Here is a 13359-nt window from a genome sequence, read left to right as displayed (position 1 = left end):
TGACTTGAGAGCTTTGACCTCTGCAAGTTTTTATCAGATATAAAATAATGTTTCTTTTGACTAATTTTTCTTACTCCTTCTACAAACTTCTCTCAATCTTCAGTACCTGCTCTTTTTCTCCTATCATTTTCCAATCTATTCTGGCAGCTGTACTACTTCTGTACATGTGATATATTCTACTAGTTTGTATCAGTTTATATGATATATGAATACCTATAACCACATACACAAAAAATAACGTTGAAAAAATATTAAAGTTGCAAAGTCCAGACTCCAAACGTCATGAAATGGTAGAATTCAAAGATGTCAAGTATATACAGGATTCCCTGATCCAAACTATCATTGCAATACACAGCATGCTGTTCATAAGAAAGGCTCAGTATTTTTGTCTTCTTTTTGCTAGAGATTTTCAAGTGTCAGATATGGTAATAAAACTGGAGTATTATTTCTTTCCAAATGCAGTATTACAACTGATATGAAAGTGTTTAAGGAACTTCTAAGTTCTGTGAGACAAAACACTAGGGTAAGACAATAAAAAAATTTTCACTGAAAAGTCCAATTTTTACCCCGTTCACCCTAACTTTCTAACACTAAAAATCTCCCTCCTTGCCATCTGAACACAGCATGTCTGGTCTCTTACCAGAGGAAAACTTTCCAACAAAAGATAGACGCTTTTGTCATCTAAATCTTTCCGTTAAAGACCCCTGGAATTCATATTCTCATTCAGTGAGATCGGGACTTCTGTATTTCCAATCCTGCTTCACAGCAAGACATTATAGAGAGGCTTCCAAACTCGTCAGTTGAGAGGCAGAATTTATTACTCCCATGAATCATTAATTTTAGACTCAACAGAAAGTACAAGGTCATTTCACAATGTGACTGATTGTATCTCATCCCTGAATTTTGAGGATCATGAGAGTAGTATCTCCTCTGGTAGATCAACAGGTTGGACTACCTTGAAAAGACTCTGCCCAGAGATCACTAGGTCTACACTAGGTCTACAAGCTCTGCTGAAAAAACATCTGTAACTTCTTCAAGTCCTGCATATGCACTGTGCTGGCTGAGACTGTAACCACCAAAAACTCTGGCTGTTTGTGCCAAGGTCCTTTACGTAGATTCACAAATGGAACTTGTAAATTACATGTAGAAACAGCTATGGCTCATGAAACTCAAAAACATTTCTAGCTTGACCAGTGTGGCCAGCAGGGCTGTAATTTCTGTGAATCCAGTATCTGGGGTTCTTGGAATTTACCAGCTCTGCTGGCAAAGCAATTACATCTTGTAACTTCCATGGGAACAAGAATGAGGTTCAAGTAACTTGCAAGCTCCCCAGGGCAGCTGGAAGAACTTGCAATTTCAATTAGACAGATACCTAGTGTTCATGAAAAGTTGCCAAGTCCTTTCAGAAAACAAATCATAGTACATGATGCTTACAGTTTTTTATTGTTGGAACTATAGTGAGGTCCACTGCAGAGGTTACACTCCCCACTGAATGCCTGAACAAGAACGTGTCTTTGCTGGGAATCTAAGGCAAGTTATATTCTTGGCTGTGAAGCTACGGGAAAACATGAACTTCCCTAGAGATTTCCACAGCTGCAGCTTCTACCATATGCCTGAAGGATACTGTAAATGTTGTTCTCAGGTAAATTAACCTCCACAGGTAGTCTGGTGAAGATTATAATCTCTGTCAAGTATCCCACATCAAAGAAAACTGGCACCAGAGGAGCAAGCAAATACTTTGTGTTCCAGCCTCAGAGTAGTTCTGGAAGACTTGATGAAAGGTAAAGATGTTCCTAAGCTCAAAGCAGTTACTTGCTCCTCTGGCACCCATTTTCCTTTGTGTAAGATACCCCAAACAAACCCCTCATCCCTCATCAATGAGAGGTGCTGATCCCTGGGGAGGGTACTTGGCATGGGTGATGAGACAGATGGGAAAGAGTAAAGAAAACAGTATTTACCCCTGGATCTTCTCCGAGGAATAGAAGATTTTGCCTCATTTATAGGAATTTACAGAAGGTCAGGATTGTCTGGAGAGAGGTCTTTGACTCTGTGGCCCTCCATGACCTACCTCTGACTTGCCAGATATAAAGCTAAGTTAGACTGATGTTAAAATGGAGTCTCTCTAGCTCCTAATCCCAGATATAAACTGGAGCACACCATTATCTTTGGTAATTCTGGTTCACATCATGTAAGAAGAGGTACACACAGAACAGAGCCCCATTGATCTACCTATTCTGTCAACTTTCTCCAAACCTGCTTTGCCTAGCTTAGCACAGAGAAGCCTCTACAGAACCCATGGAGACAAATATAGAGGTGCTACTGTAAAGCCCCTAACACAGCTGCATGTGCTCTGTGCATGTGTGTGTGTATGTATGCACATGTACACATGTCTTCCAGCATGTGTAACATGTCATAGTTCTGTTCATAGTTCCAGCACTTCTGCACCACAAGAGATTAATTTTTGCTTTCTAGAAGCATCACATTTATCAAGAGAAAAACAAAAGATGTATTAAGAAATATAAATAGGAGGGAGATGTACCTGGTAAGTGTGGATAAAGGAAAACCTGATTCATCAACATTCCTCAGACTCTGCTTATTACATTGACTTCCCTGGGCAGACGTCTTTCCTCTCATTTTAATCTTTTGAAGATTTGGCACAGGCAGTAAGCATTGATTAACACTGTGTGCAATCAATATTCTCTTTACTTCTTCTTTTATCCACACTGATATTAATACACACAAAGAAACTTCTTCACAAGTGCCTTTCAAACCCTTCTCTTTTTTGTCTCACTCATCCCCCATGCACATATCCATTGTCATCTCAAAAAGTACACAGGAAAAATGCAGCCATTCCCCAATTCCCTTGTGGTGTACCCGTTGGGATCCTGAAACAGACTGTCCTTCCTAGAACCTGAACTTTAAGACAAATTATTAGATTCAGAATTCATGATCTTGCCAAGCTGGAAGTGTTCAGATTTTTTCCCGAATCATTCATTCTACCCAACCTTCTGTTTAACCAAATTGCAACACATTTAGCACAAGAGATGAACATACTGCAGCAGCTTCAGAAAATACTGTACCAGCACAGAAAAGTTTAATCTTCACTAACCAGTCTAGCTCTTCCTAACATCACATGAAATAACACTTTTGTGGTGATTACAGAAACTCATGTACTTTTCCAAATAACCATATTAAAGAGAGTTAGTTAATTGCTTTGACAAAGCAACAAATAAAGCCTCACAAAGGACACAATGTTTGTATGTAATAGCTTATTACATCATTTAGATAATTTACACTGATTCTTTTCTCATTTATGCCAATTTTACATAAGTAAACTGACCTAAATGGGGAAAAAGATTATTAACCCAGCTTAAACAAAAGGAAAATTAGTTTAATTGCATATATTACGCTATAATATGCTGGCATTCTCCACAGAGACATTGTCTTCCCTTTTTAAGCTGAGTTTGTTCAGAGGATCCATAATCTTGGCTCATTTGATCTGTGACAATTCCCTTCTTCATGAACTAGAACAGAAGACCACACAAACTAGAAGTGAAGAGGATTAATCTAGCCATACAGAAAATAAATTTTCCACCTAGCAGAGAACAATCTAGGACAAAGCCATCAATTTTAACAATTCCAGACTAGGGAAAGTTCAGCTCTGAAGATACAACACAGTTTCAGAGACGATTCCTCTTCCCAAAATGAGCTGAAACAAAACTCCAAACGCCAACTTCCTTAAAATATTGAGAATTTTTGGAACAAGCTCTGGATATAGTCTGTAGAGCTCTTCTCTATATCAAATGGTATGAGAATTGTGAAAATACAGTCTACCCAAAGAACATTATGCCTGTGTTCTAAGTCTAATATTTCATCTTGTCTGATATTTGAACTGTAATTAAAGAATACCTTTAAAAAAAATTGCACATTTTTGTTTGCATTCCAGTAAACATTCTGCTTTTCAACCAATGTAAAGCAACAGAGACAAATACACCTCATACTTCCATTTTGCCACTAGAGGGCAGCTCTATATTTCCAGATCTTCTTCGTTAGCTCAAAGGAGAATTGATTTCCTTACATTCCTAAATCCTGGATCTATGATATATAACTTGGGTTCAAGAATCTTATAAAAACCTTTTTTGTTTTAAAGCAAAATACAGTGATTTCCGTTTAAATCTCCAGGTTATCATGCAATTCTTTTTGAGAGGTATGGAATACTCCTTTACTTCAGAAGGAACTATGCTGCATTGACTTTAAATGGAGAGCACCCCATTCAAGAAAAATCACTTTATTTTGCCAGGGTTCTGTTTGTTTCCACAGTACATTCCCTATCTCCTAGGCTTACAGCATTCTGTGCTGCTTTTAAGTCCATATGCTTGAAACAGCAACAATAGCAATTTATTGAAAACCATGTTTTTAAAGGTCAGCATTCTTTTAATGTGCACGTTTACTTAAAACCACAGATCTATGTTAAGCAATTTTCACCAGAAAGGAACTGGCTGGTTCCCATTTTCCCTTTTGCGCTATCAAGTCATCCCTGTCATCCATATAAATCTTCACCAGTGTTAGACTATGCCCTCAAATCAACATTTGCATTTACATTTGCCTCTTCGTATGTTCTCCTCTCTAAGGCTCACCTACCCTGAGCCAACAAATGATTGCTGTCAGTCAGATCACAAGAGTACTCCCACATGGGGAGGGCAGTCCCACTGTCCTCGTACTCAGCTGCATACCTTTTATAAGCTTAGGGGTAGTGCAGACTCCACAGCAACTTCACATGCAGCTTCAGAGGAAGGTCAGGTTCCACTGGGCTCTGACCACGGATCTGCATGGACATAAATGAAAAGCATCCTTCAGATAAGCCCCACAGAGGTTTTACTATCCCATCTAGAAAAGTCTTTCTTCTTAATGATTTAAAAGACAATGTATTTTGTTACCACATCTCTCATTCCATTTAATTGAAAAGTTCCCCTAATTTTGATCCCTTATTCCTCAGAGAACTCAGCCATGAAACGCAAGGACTACCTGGGCTCCAAAGCCAGCTGTTAATATTATGCCACCATACCGAAGGGGAGCACGGGTTGAATTCCCAACCTCATTCAGGGACCTAGTCCCTCTTCTTACCCCTTGCACAGCACACCTAACACTGGTACACAGCATTCAGTGCAACTGAAAGGGGAAATTTTTCTCAGAGTACCTTATTAAAATATTATGAGAACACTCTGCTAATATACATTTTACAAGTTCCTCTTCCTATTAGAAGCCCTATAAGTCAAGCCCTACAAGTGAATACTTGAACTGGATATCTTCCAGTGATGAATGTAAAAGCACAACTGAAATGAAAGTTTATTTTAAAAGACATCAGACATGTCACATCCAGATTAGGCCAGACTGAATTTTCCTCACACTTTGTGAAACTCTTCACGAGATTTGTTGTGGCCTTCTACAGTTCTCCTGGCAAAAAGGAGAAATATACTGTATAGAGCTTGCAGATGCAAAAGCTGAACACTTCTTTTTAGAAAATACCAACCTACAATAACAAATCTTTTTGCTATTCACCAGAGACTCACTGAGTATTGCAAAACTTGATAGTTACTGATTCATGACAGATTTAGGAAAAACATCATCTTAAGTAATCAGGTCAGGGCACTGCTGTTGACCACAGTGTTGGCAAAAGAAACAGTTTCTTTCCTCATATCTTTCATCAAGTCTAACATTTCACAGTATTTAGCTTTTAGCACTTTACTGGTCCAGACCAGCAAACAACTGATAGCCTTAAGAACTAGAAACAACTCTGTGAGCAAACAACTCTATTTAGTATTATCTCATAAATCATCTACACCATTCAAATACTCTTTATTCAAGTTAATAAAATTACTGAGGATCTCTAACAGTTCCAGAATTAATTTATTATTGCTGATAATAAATTCACAAGATTATTAGCCCTTCAGACATTCTGTCACAAAAGATATTCCGTGTCACATATTGTCAACTGGGAATGAAGATTTCATTCAGATTTCAAGACACCTGGGTGGCAAAAAAACAAAGCTACTTTTTTGTGAAGCAAATATATGTTTGATCTTCACTTCCTCCTGGCAAAGTCAAGAGCTTTTCTCTAATAAGGATTATTGCAAATAAATTCATTTCACTTTCCTCCATCCCTGCATGATACTCCTTGCCTGACATCAGGGAATCATTCTGAAAACGTAGCATTGATGTGAGAGGTCTTCTGACTCCAAATAAAATATTGTAATAGCTCCTATTTACCTTTACAAGATGGACACTAAAGAAAACTCCTGTAACTGAGAAATTGTTCATTTGCCCCAAGTAAATATTTGTTCTGGTGGAGAGAAGGTCCTATCCTTAGCACTTTGCCTAACTATGCTAAACGTGACTTACACAACAAAGAAAGTGTGTTTTAGTGATCTAAACCCAGCCCACAGGGATGAGCTTTTAAACATCTCAAAACTGCTATACTTCAGGCCTACATCACAAATACACTTCCTGATTAATAGAATTATTACTAAATAACAATAACTATGTTGGAAATGAAAATTAATTGGATGAAGTGTGTCAAGAATCTGGAATAATCCCATCCAAAGTAATACTTTGTACCACAGCCATAAGCTATGATTTTCTCCATAAAAGTATTCAATATTTATATATGCTTGTTCTAAAATAAATGTTCTGTCACTGCTAACAACTTTGAACCATCATTAGCTCTAAAGGAATGTTGTAAAACCACTCAACCCCATATCTTTAGAGAAACAGAATTGTATACTCTTATAAAATTTCCTAGTAATTGAAGAAGAAAGGAAGATTTTTGTGTTACAGAATCTTCAAAGAAAGGAAGGAAGCACTACAGGTAGAGAAAAAAATCCCATATTTCATAATATTGCTGGACACATCCACAATGCCTTTTTTTCTTTTCATCCACATAACCAAGCATGCTGAGGAACTGTTTTTCTCAAAACCAGTGCGTGGCCATGGCAGAACAGGCCGTGATCTTAGGGATGTTAGTACACGTACATGAAGCCCCACTGTCCTGTGCAATAGAGATATAGCGACAGGAACTTCCCATCCAATCTTTTGGGAAGGTAACACAAGCCTGGCATACCATGGTGCAAGACTGAAGAGGCTTCTGGCTTTTTCCTGTACAGATACTTTTTCTGTGGGTAGACCCAAATTTCAGTCTGTGGAAAGAGTATAAACTATGAAATAACACTGGTGAACTGAACTGAAGAAAAGGTTGTAACAGGATGCATTTTGGATGTGAAAGAAGAAACATGAGTCAAAGAAAACTCTCTGTAACAGACTTATGGAAGAACCAAGAATGGCACATCTGTAACTCTTCATCAAATGTTGCAGAGGGAGTCTCACAGACTTTGGAAATGCCAGGCAAGTAGCATTCTCTAATAAGATCCCGAGACACACATTGAACATATGCTTGCCTAAGGGACAGAATTTTATTATTTTACCTATGTTTAGTAGTACCTCATCACTGGTTCCAATAGGACACATAAGGTATTTCTAAACATGATCACATTAGCAGAAATGAGCTTTAGATGAGGTCCCTGATTTGAACATGAACTACTGTTTAGTGGCCACTTTTTAGCAATCCATCCACATGGGCCACTGTTTAGTCATGCACTCCTACTTAGAGAAGCCCTGTGAGCACACAACTAACTTTAAACAGTTTTAATTCCACTCCTGTCACTAAGATTCAGGTCCAAATAGAAGGTTTTCCATGTTTTCGTAAACTGAGACCATAAGGATAAATTTAGTGTTTTATGATACCAGGCTTTGCAGATTGTCTTACAGTCTTTTGAAGTTTTGAGGCCCCACACAATTCCAAAAATATTTTTTAAAAGCTTGAAAGCTGCATCAATTTTTCTTTCTTTATATTTTCAGTTTTATCAATGTCTGATGCTACCTCACGAGAACTGTAAGTAGGAAAATCTCTAGTGATTTTCTGGCCACCACACAAATACGCATCATGCCATTTATACTGCTGATATGTAATATCCAGCTTTAGAGAATTACATGACATATACATACACATGCAGGCACACATGCCATGTTTTACAGATTTCTCCTTACAAGTAATCATTTGAAAGATTTCTCCCATTTACAGGAACTTTTGTTACAAAATTTTTCATTTTCATGTAGTTCTACTCATAAAACATAGGCATTCTCATCACAAAACCACCATTTAAGCAGGTACGACTAAATCTTATCTTCGCAGACTTTCTCAATGAAGAGACTAAACTAAGCCTGAAAAACTGCCTTCTTTGTAACTAGACAGTTCCCTGTAACTGAGATTAGGATGCTGTGACAAAGTAGTCTTGAGTACCTACATGACAACTGCCTGTACTGTGCCTGTTAGTCTGAAATCCTCATCCTTCACCAATCTTTTAATATGAACATAATATACACACATACTCACATACATACACACACCAGTTACATTCTATTTCCACAAAGGGTGAGAGATGATTTTGAACTAGTGCTAAGTTTAGCAATTACTGCAGTTTCCTGAAAATAGTCTTAAGCAATGATTCCACTAAAGGACATCACAACTCAGTAGTCACTTTATTTTTTTTGCTTTTGGCAAATCTTATTTTGAATCAGCATAACAAAGGGGACTGAGGAAATCTACGGGAAAAATAGGGAAATCTTCATGGACTGCATGCCATACTCCTAAAGCCAAAGTACCCTCTACTGTTTTTGGACCCTTACCTTTAAAGCAGTGAGGAATTTATCGGATAAAAGCAACTAATAGACCTGTCCCCAAAAGTCATTATGCACAGTTGCTCACAAAATTGTGACCAGCTCAATTAACCCACTGCAGTTGGGCAAGGTGAGTGTTAGTGTGTTTCCAGTTCCAGGGTAAGAAAGAATTTGACCCTTGGTCCTAAAGCACCAAGTGCCAAAACAAGCTAATTTACAGTCAAGCAATCTACTTTAACAGGTTTAATTCCCTCATCATTAAGATGACATTTCTTAGCATCCATAGCTTACACAGAGATAACAGTAAGGAACTCTAGTAACATTCAGAGATTTGTATATTAAATGCTTTCCTGACAGATTTATAAATTCCAGATACTTAGTAATTGAGGCAGACAATTAATTACTCAGCCACAATTTGCTGACAAAATGTTGAACCAAGAGCAATCCTTACATTTGAAGAAAGCACAGGCAAGCTCAATCAATTATGCTTTTCTGGCTCTAGCATTCTCTTGCAGAGGTTGAATTTATATGGTAAAAGTCTGCTGTCTCTTGGAGATACACATTTGAAAAATGATTGATGAACATGAACATAAATGTCCTAGGTCCAAAATTCTGACACGTTCTAATTATTGCTTCTGGTGAAAAAATTTCTGCAACTACAGTTCACTTTTAAAATGCTGTCAAACATTACAGTGAGGGAGGCACATTTTTTCAATAGTAAGGGCACTGGAAAGCAAAACTTCTCTACACAAAAACAGTTAAAATGTAATAAATAATGAGTCTGAAAGTAAGTACTAGCAAGGTGTTAACTAGGACCCAGGAAAATACATTTCCCATCCTTTGCACTGATGCAAGTGTTTTTTTCCAAATGCCCCCCTTCTCTATTTTATAAATCCATAGAAAAATGCGAGCACAGATTGGTGCTCCAACTGCAACTTGTTCTGCACAAAATGACCAGCACTTTTCTTAAGGCAGATACCTATCCTTATGTACACTAAATTCATACTCAACAAACTACTTTAACCAACTTTAGGGAGTCTCCTACAGGAAATGGAAGTACAGCATACAAAACGCTCTCTGGCTAACACAGGAAATGGCAGAAATGTCATTTCTGAGAAGAGCTAATCCACATGTTGGAAGCTCTTTGAGTGTGCTCCACGCGGTCACCCGACAGCCTGGGGAGCTATCACGCTGCCTCAGAGGCAGGGTGCAATACTTCAGGCGCTGTTCTGCAGCCACCAAAGAGGGACAATTTAATATCTTAATCTCCAGAACTGTATTTACGACCTGCAGCTGTGGTGCCAAAGAGGCCCACAACTCTGTACACACTGAGCCTATTGTTGGCAAAACAGAACTCTGAGGGATTTTGAGTGACATCAGTAAGTAACTGAACTACACTGGGCTGCTCTGGGATGGGGGTGGAGAGCAGGAGTTGTTTTTCTTTGTATCAGTCAGTTCATTTGGGGCCTTCATCACTTTTGGGGCAAACAGTCTTCTAAATTTTAACAGCCCTTAAAGCATGGTAAGTGTGAATGAGGGGGAATGAATTTCTAGTGGCTTTGGGCTTCCAAGGAAAGAGAACTTGAACTGATTAATAAAAGAACTCCCATGGTACCTATCATTTAAAATGAGCATATATTGTAAGTTACATGTTAGTTTATTACGCAGAGGAAATGTCTGCTCTTGTTCTGCAGCCACTTAAGAGGGACACTCATGATTTGGGAAACTCTGTCTCAATCCCGGAACTGAGTTCTTCCCTGATACGGTCAGACTCCTATAGAGCATATTTTGGGAGCAGGTAGGGATATGGACTCTGCTCTGTCAGCTTTCAGCTGTATCATCTGGCCTTTTCCATAATTTTGACGCCTTTCAACCACATTTATCTGCAAAGAAGGGAGAGAGGATAACCCTTTATAAACTGAATCTCAGAAAAAGAAAAATCCCTATTGTTATTTTTCTTCTGCTTTCTGTACAACAGCATACAGATTAACACTAAGTTAGTTTAATATTCTAAGGAATTAAAACACTCTGGCATACATCCCTTACTATTAACATGCAGATATTCAGCAGCAAAGCTGGGTCTCTGAACAACAATTACAGGTTAACTGGGCAGGTTGTTTGCCAAGTTCACCCCACACAATATAAATAAGAAATGCTGCTGCTTTGCTGATATTACTGACTTTTTCCCTAAAGAGAAAGAAAACCAAACATGGAGAATTCAGAAGATGCCTATGAAATCAAATTAGTGTTTAAAATGTCTGCTGTCCCAACGTTTATGAACTCTGAAAGGCAGAAGAGTCAGCAGCTAGAGCTTTGCCCCACAGATTGTTTTTCCAAGTTCCTTTTCCACTACAGCTTTTCTGACACACCTCATTTTTCTTGTGCTGAAGGATCACAAAACTATCACACTCCTGCTCTTGGTCCACAAGGTTTTGCAGAAAAGCATTAGGTTAAGGTTTTCAAAGAGGACTCATTATATTGGGTGTCTGCTTGAAGGTGTTCAGCACTTACTGAAAATCAGGAATACAGTCTGTGCTCTTGACTGAGAACAAAAAACTCCAAGTACTCAAAATACCTTCTGAAAGTCTGGAGCTAAATGCTATGCAGCAATACTGCAAAACAAAAAGAGGGAATAGCAACAGCTTAAATAGTCTGCTATAGCTGACCTGCCAGTTAGAAAGCCATGCTAGTCCTACCTGTATATTTTATTCCAATTCCAACTCATATCTTATTTTCTCAGAAATGAAAAAAAAAAACAGGGCAAAAAGAGACACCTGCTCCTCAGAGCAAGGAGAAATGGATTTCTTACACAGAGGGAAAATAATGAGAAGCTACAGAGAAATTTTACTCACCCACACTCATTCTTATCTCTGAAACGTGAGCATTTCAGTAGATGAAGTTCCACCTGATTCTATTTTCAACCAAGTCAATGACAAGACACCCAGGGCAGCTCTGTCCCTGCCAGCTGAAGTCAACCTCAGAGATAAGCATCCAGATTCCAATGACTTTGAAAGGGATCTGGATATCTAACTCAGCTAACTGTCTTTGGAAATCTCAGATACACAAGTGAATGTATTCTCCCACTTCCTTGTGCAAGTGTCATGTATTTTCTTCATTTTACAGATGGAGAGTGTATCAAGAAAGAAATTAAATGACTCACACAAAGCTTCACAAGAAGCCAAAGCTAGAGCTGAAAATTGTCTCCAAGATATTCTGGGATCTGAATTATGGCATTTCTATTTTGCCTCTTAGCCAGATCAAGGAATTGCACTGACACAGTTTAATCAGAAGAAAACTACATATTTCAGTAAATATTCTGAATATCAAGAATGTTGTTTGTACCTTAGATGGGTTGTAGTTCTATGAAAACATTTTATAGTTCTTATTTCATCCAAACTGCTTCAAACCTAGTACAGTACCAGATTTAAAGTTCTGTATGCAGAAACTGGTTTTCCAGAAAGAGGAAGGAAGTAATGACGACTCCAGTGCTATAGAAGCCATATACTTACACTGATACATGTTTCCCAGTCTGCCGTTTCTTTTACCCAGCATAAGAAAAAGAATAAGAGATCAAGAGAAGAAAAATCACTGGTAGGAAGCGCAATAGGAAAGAGCTGCTACACAGAAGAAAATGACTGAATAGGTTAGGAAGACCATTCAAAGTCCTGATAAAATTGCTCAGCAAAATAAAATCTTCACAGCAACAGTGATGTGATTTAATTTAAGGCCCAAGTTTGCAATACCCAAAATTCTTACCGCATTAGGTAGTTGTTGCCTACATGATTAATACATGAAATCAGACATTCTAGGATTGTGAGTCAAGTTTGGTTAAGTCAGGCCTCAAAGTTATGCCCTTAAAAATGTTGAGAATGCACCTGTAAACGATGGTCTCTCATTTTTCAAAGGGAAGCCTGAAATTAACATCACATCTGAGCACCAACAGCAGTGGTCTACAGTCACAGAAAATACTACTTACATAAGACACAAGAGGTGCTGAATCAGACGTTGAAAGTAAAATGGACTCATTCTTCCCCCACTCTAGCACATCCTTGTTTCATATGCTGTTTTAAGTGGTATCAGAAAACTACTCACATTCATGAAGCCCCTCAATATGCTAATCCATTATAGCTGTACAAGTGGACCAAAGAAAAAGGAAGGTTTACAGGATGGACAACTTTCTGCGGAGATTCCTTTCTCACTCACTTGCTATCTCGCACACACATTTTCCTTTGCTGTCAAAGGATACTTTGGTGAGAGCACAATACCACATCCTCTGGGCATTCAAATTTCTGCTGCAGTTAACAAAAGCATACAAAATATATGATCATATTCCTGTAAATTACAGAAGAAAAGCAAATTGCATGCTTGATAAATTGCATGCAAATTGCATGCTTGATCTTTAGCAAAAATTAAAATTAAAAATGGCAACAATATGGTATTTTAATATCCTCACAGCATCGCTAGACATTTAGAAATGAAATTACAAGTCAGCCTAGGTTATCCAAAGGCCTCAGCCACAACAAAACATGCAAAATCTCCCATACAGTAGATAATATTAGCAAAATAAAGGCTGAAATTCTAGGCCTATTACTTCAACTACTGATTGCTATCCCAGCTCTCACACCTTTT

The 13359-nt window shown here is 38.1% G+C and overlaps 1 long non-coding RNA gene across 1 annotated transcript in view; it reads right to left on the bottom strand.

The window, feature by feature from the left end:
- LOC106490392 (uncharacterized) overlaps nt 1–4816 on the bottom strand; it is a 54251-nt gene extending 49435 nt beyond the window's left edge. Inside the window, exon 1 of the long non-coding RNA XR_010883867.1 lies at nt 4734–4816. This is a non-coding gene — a long non-coding RNA (uncharacterized lncRNA). The remainder of the gene's footprint in view (nt 1–4733) is intronic.
- Nucleotides 4817–13359: the final 8543 nt, after the last annotated feature.

Source organism: Apteryx mantelli, chromosome 3, assembly GCF_036417845.1.
Source record: "Apteryx mantelli isolate bAptMan1 chromosome 3, bAptMan1.hap1, whole genome shotgun sequence".
Classification (NCBI taxonomy): Eukaryota; Metazoa; Chordata; class Aves; order Apterygiformes; family Apterygidae; genus Apteryx; species Apteryx mantelli.
The sequence above is the reverse complement of the archived record's forward strand: the minus strand, read 5'-3'. Positions and strand labels throughout refer to the sequence as shown.